The 6,000-nt window shown below is 35.7% G+C and overlaps 1 protein-coding gene across 2 annotated transcripts in view; it reads right to left on the reverse strand.

Moving 5' to 3' along the window:
* unc-13-4A overlaps positions 1-699 on the reverse strand; it is a 64,224-nt gene extending 63,525 nt beyond the window's left edge. For both annotated transcript variants that reach the window (XM_053750380.2, XM_053750379.2), the window contains exon 1: positions 443-699. The gene's annotated coding sequence lies outside the window, so the exon portion shown is untranslated. The remainder of the gene's footprint in view (positions 1-442) is intronic.
* Positions 700-6,000: the final 5,301 nt, after the last annotated feature.

A 6,000-nucleotide genomic window follows, 5' to 3' on the forward strand; every position in this document is an offset into this window, starting at 1 on the left:
TAACTGTTTATATGTATTAATGATTGATTGATATTGATTGATGCGAAAGTTTTGATGTAAATGAAGATATTTGTATCTCATTTACACCACAAAATTTCATACAGATCCGTTCATCCATTCGATGAACGAATCTGTATGAAATTTTGTAGGTACGATAATCATGACCTGGAAAGCATTATTGAAATCGAAAAAAAAATTACGATTTCTGTAGCATTTTAGTGGGCGTAGCTGTAGACTATTCAAAAATAATAATAATTTGAAAAATCTAAAGTCGAACTTGAAGAAACAACTAGAATATATTTTATACATATGCATTTTTTTTTTACAGAGTCAATATATATTTGAGTGATTTATAAAAACATCGTAAAACCTTTAAAGTGATGTGATGAATGAAAAAAAACTTCAAAGTAATCAAATGAATGAAAAACTGGATATAACTTACCTCAACTGAAGCAAAAATATGTCAAAGGACAACGAGAATCCCGCTTTATCGTGGCACCTAGAAAGGTTCTTATTCCTTTATAATGAAACGTTAACTTTTGGGGTGTGTGATAGAGAATGTTTATATTTATGTGCGTTTGGGTATACGAGGTATGTAGGGGTAACGTCAGGCGTAGTACGCGCGTCAAGATCGGTAGGCGGGCTGGGGCGCTGGGCGTGCGGCGCGGCGCTCACAGCTGTCGCGGAGGGCGGCTGGGCGGCGACTGGCGTCCTCCGTGCTCCTCGAGCCTCGCCCGGACCCGCTTCCTGTTGATCGTGTACGCGACAGGTGATCTTCACTCGCTTTTAATCATCAACTTCAATTTTTTTCAATTTCAGCTCGAGTGTTATCACCATTCGTTAATGTTCGCGATATGTAGCTGACAACTCAACATAAAAACTACTACTTGGTGTAAAATTTTGCAGTATTTCTATGGTGTACATTTTCTTCGTTTACCATTTTGCATAGTCATTTGCAAGAAGTTTTGTCTACGTTGCTGATGGTACATACCGCGATCCTTCGTCTGCTGTCAATGCTGCGTCATGTCGTGTTCACTAGAAACATGCATAATCATCGCATCCAACAAGTAAAATTGCGATTCCGTATAGCTCCATAAAGAAAGTATTATGTTCATTCTAAAATTTTTTTAAAGTGTAGTTACTTTAGCGCAATAAGTTTCAAACGTAGCCTACTGAATAGGTTTGACACAGTGGTGCAGTGGTGCGAATATGGACGGCTACATTTCGATAACTTAATCACTTCAGTGAAACTTCAGTTGGTAATTTATTCTTGGGCAAGTACCGCTCCAGACCGTGATTAGCAAAGTTTTATCTACCACTTTGTCTTATTGATAAAATGAAAGGATTCGCAGATTTGTGTGCTTTATTTCAGTAGATGTACTTTCACGTCTCGCCGAAAACAGATTTATATGCTTGTTACGACTGACATAATAATATTTGAATCTATATTCTAACTATATATTTTATCTATTATACAAGTAGATTATCCTGTTATAAGAAAACTAATGCTTTGGAGCAGTACCTTTAATAGGAGTGTGCTAATAGTGCCCAGGCATAGGGCGCCTATTTCTTACATTATCATTCAAAAAACAACAAAGTCGGTGTCGAGTCTACGTTTACTTTGTATGTGTTCGCGTATTATAATTATGTTCGTTTTATGTTTAGGTTTTCCGGTTTAGGATTTTTTTGTGCATGTACTGCACAAAAAAATCATAAACCGCGGAATAAAAAAAATATACTTATTGCGCTAAAAATCGAACTAATCAATACTGTAGTTTGACTGCACCGAAGTCTAGCCGGAATGGTAACGGCTAAACCTAGATCTAGGCGAGCACAAGCAGGCTAACCTAGGTCTAACCATCGAACACTGGCTACACCTAGGTCTAGACCAGATGATAAAGGCTAAACCTAGGTCTAGCCGAACTTCGGGGTTTAGCCCTAAATACAATTTGTGAAGAATATGCTACTTCACACGGTTTGGCCTATAATGTAAAAAAGAGCTAAGTCATGGTCTTTGGGGCTGGTCTTTGGATGTGAGCATAAACGGTAACAAGTTAGAAAGAGTGTTCAAATTTAAATATCTGGGTCATGTTTTGACTCCTGACCTCAAGGACAATGAAGATATTGAGAGGGAACGGAGAGCGTTGTCAGTGAGAGCGAACATGCTGACTCGCAGAGTTGCGCGTTATTCGCGGGAGGTTAAAATTACACTGTTTAGAGCCTTCTGCACATCTTTCTATTCGTGCAGCCTGTAGCCTAACTATACTCAGAAAGCTTACGGCGCTCTCCGAATCCAGTATAATAACGCATTAGGGTGCTGCTGCGTCCGCCACTATTCTGTAGTGCATAAAATTTATTCATTCATTCAATACAACAAAAAATCTAAGGGCGCAGTTGTAAAAGCTCGAACCGGGCGCACGAAACACTAGTTATGGCACTGGGGGGCTACCATGAAACATTCGATATTCGTAAAGAAAGAAAATGCTTTATTCGGCAAAAAAGATAAACTTATAGTTTTGCTTTTGTTGTACAAACTAGGGGTATATGCCGAAAAGGATCTCAGTTCAGCTTTTTACCATGCTTGGAAGCCACAGCGCTAATTTTCAGATGGTACATACATAACATCGTAGACGTGGACGACAATAACGTGCTAAGTGTTTGTATGTTTCGTGGAAGGCCTTATGCTTTGGAGTACTATACGGTAAACTTAAAATAGAAGACTTAATATTAACTTTATAATAAGACCTATAGACGTTGAATTTAAAGTAATTACCAGAGTGAATCAGTATAGATTATTTACATGCTACATGCATATCTACAAAATCACAACATCACCGATGCATGTGTAAATTTTCTTCTACTTAAAGTATTTATTTGCTGAAATCATCAAATCTTTGTAAGTATACGAGTACCAAAGCTTACGAAGAGATAAAAAAAAATTTTGTTGTTAAGCTTATTTATGCTATTTGCACAGCTTGAAAACTAAATTTTTTTTATTTCTTCAAACACAAGCCATAGTGTAAATTTTAAGATACTTAGGTGCCTGTGGTTACCTGTTAAAGCACCTGTCTGTTCTGTTTGGTTCTGGTATATCAGTCGTCGTTCGTATTAGTTAATGGTCTTACCATTTACTAATAGCACATAAAAATGGAGCTGATAATTGTCACCATTTTCCACTATCCATAGGTATATATGATTGATGATTTAGAAGTTTTATTTAGTGACAGTAAATTGACGTCAATAGTAATGACGGCCGATTATCTCGAGCAATAAAAGCGAGTAAACAAGGAGTGTCTGCCCCGCCACAATGCGAAATAAAGGAACACTATATTGAATGTTATCTTATTCGTCGAACTCGATAACATGAAATGAGCCAATAATGTGATATCGTAATAATGCTGCAGAAAACTGTTCATATGTGAAACCTCAAATCGTACACCTAACCTAAGGCTGTTTGAACCCTAATTAATAAAGGACATTTAAAAATAATTATATCATATGTATTTTCATAATTTATGAGACTGGCTGGAAAAATGGTAGAATACTTTAGCGGGATTTTTTTTGACAAACTATAGGAATATCATAATCAAATAAAACCTACACCTGTTTTTTATACGTTTTTGTTACGAGATTTTCCTATTTTAGGTTTCTTCCACAATGTTTGATTATTATCTACTTAGAACGCAAATTTTTGGATAATTTATCTATATATTTCTGATATAGTCGGGGGAGTGCTTATGATCTCCGTCTCGAAGATAGGAATGACATGGAGATCGTAACATACAGCGGGAGCCAGCCAGTATAACAACAGCTATCAACTTTAATGTCGGAGTCGTCAAATTAAAGTACGCTTCGAGCTATGTCAATTATATTGCGGAATGATTGAAATTAGTTTTTAACGTTGCGTAATCATAGCAACAACAGTTTCAGATTAGAAGATTTTCCGCTAAGTGTAATGAAAGCGGGCTTCTAAATTGTCACCATTAATAATAATATAAGAAGAGAATGTTGCCTTTATGATTTACGAAAAATACTGCTTAATACGTATGTCATTACTACAAATCTTGCTTTTGTTATTATTATTCTTTAAACACAGTTCTATTTATGTTATTATCAGTTTTAGTTTCAGAAATATTGTGAGTGTTACAATCAATTAGTTTACTCCTTATGTATTGAAAATGCTTTTATTAGCAGGTTAAGAGGATAATAAAAGGAAAATAAAGATAGGATGTTCGTTATTGTCTAACGCAAAATCTATTTGGAAGATTGATTTCGATGAAATAAAGCTGGCATATTCATGGAGTACGTTTTATTTATAAATTCCTTCGGGAACGAAGTTCCGTGGCACAACAAATTCCTCTTGTGAATAGAGTTCGAAGAGAAGGCAGGATATCAATGGAGTAAACTTCCATTGATATCTTCGCAATATGTACATATATATGCTTGCAAAATTATCGCTATGTAGATAATAGTTTCTGGTATGTAGCTTGTACCAACTTCTCTACCACTAAGTATATTAACAAGGAACACTCTATCAATCAATATATATATATATATATCTTCCCTTACTCAGTGACTGACTGACTGACAGACAACGTACAGCCGAAACTCTGAGCGTAGGAAGCTGAAATTTGGCATGTAGGTTCCCAGGGGACTGTAGGTGAGCACTAAGAGAGGATTTTTAAATTTCACGCCGAAGAGAGTGAAAGGGGTGAAAAAGTTTTATATGAAAGTTCCACACCGTTGAAATTAGTGACTTGAAATTTTGGATTTTAGTTGTTTACAAACAAATTAATGAATACGTGTTTCAGATTTTTCTGAAAATTAGCCCTCAATCCCTTCAAAAGGTGAAAGATTGCATGGGACTATACAAATTTGAAGATAAAAATCTGGTAAACACACTCTTTGTAGTAAATAACTTGAAATGTTAGGTAAAACGAGGAAGAAGAAAATATACATGTATTATATTTTTTATTTAATAGCCTGTTTAAATGTCCCACTGCAGGGCAAAGGCCTCCTATTTCTGCTTCCATAAATCTCTATCGGTCTGCCACGTCTCCTCCTCCTTGATGGTAAATGTATTATCAATTTTTTGAAAATTGCTTGAAATGATAAATTTAAAACTTCATTATTTATGAAGAGAGACCCGTAAAATATTTAATTTACATTTGTGGTTTATAAAAAAACGGGACGTAATACGTCGTGGAAAATATTACGGCACGAGTTACAAAAAGCGGGATTGGGAGACGTAGCGGGAAATGGGACGGAGACAAATAGTGGAAAATGGGCAAGGCAAGTAGTGCGAAACGGGACGGGACATATCGCGGAAAATGTGATCGGGACAATATGTAGGAAACGATACGGGATCCCTACATGGAAGAAAGCGGGAAGCGATATTGGACAAGTTGCGGGGCAAGACACGTAGCGGGAAAAAGGAATTTGAACTAAAGATGAGAAAAATACGAATTCTGATCATATATGTTTACCAATCTTACAGAATACGCAATAAAAGAATGACCGAGATTTTACTATGAAATTCACGCGGGCGAATCCGCGGGAAATAGTATGAAATAATATGATATTACCGACGATGGCAATTAGGTAATTCTATAGATTAATTATACCTACTATCTGAAGTACAATTGTTTCTATTTTCTTCATTTACTGTTGCAAATTAAAAGTTTGATGTCATGCAAATCTAGTTAAAAAAAGGAAATGAAAACGCCTTGGTTATCAATCGAATGCCTGATACGATTCCCCATTCAGAAACCTTTATTACTTTTCCGGTCATTCTATCGGTGCCAATCATAGAATTTGATTGTATAAAAAATAAACTTGAACAACTCCGAATTTATTTTAATGATGAAGATATTTAAGTTAAATGTTGGTAAATGTACTACGAACTTACATGACATTCACTCGTACGAGAATGCGTTACATTAGTTCATTGGAAATAGGCTTATTATAATTTAATTGAAAATAAATTGATATCACGCCAGT

Source organism: Plodia interpunctella, chromosome 10, assembly GCF_027563975.2.
Source record: "Plodia interpunctella isolate USDA-ARS_2022_Savannah chromosome 10, ilPloInte3.2, whole genome shotgun sequence".
NCBI classification, from domain to species: domain Eukaryota; kingdom Metazoa; phylum Arthropoda; class Insecta; order Lepidoptera; family Pyralidae; genus Plodia; species Plodia interpunctella.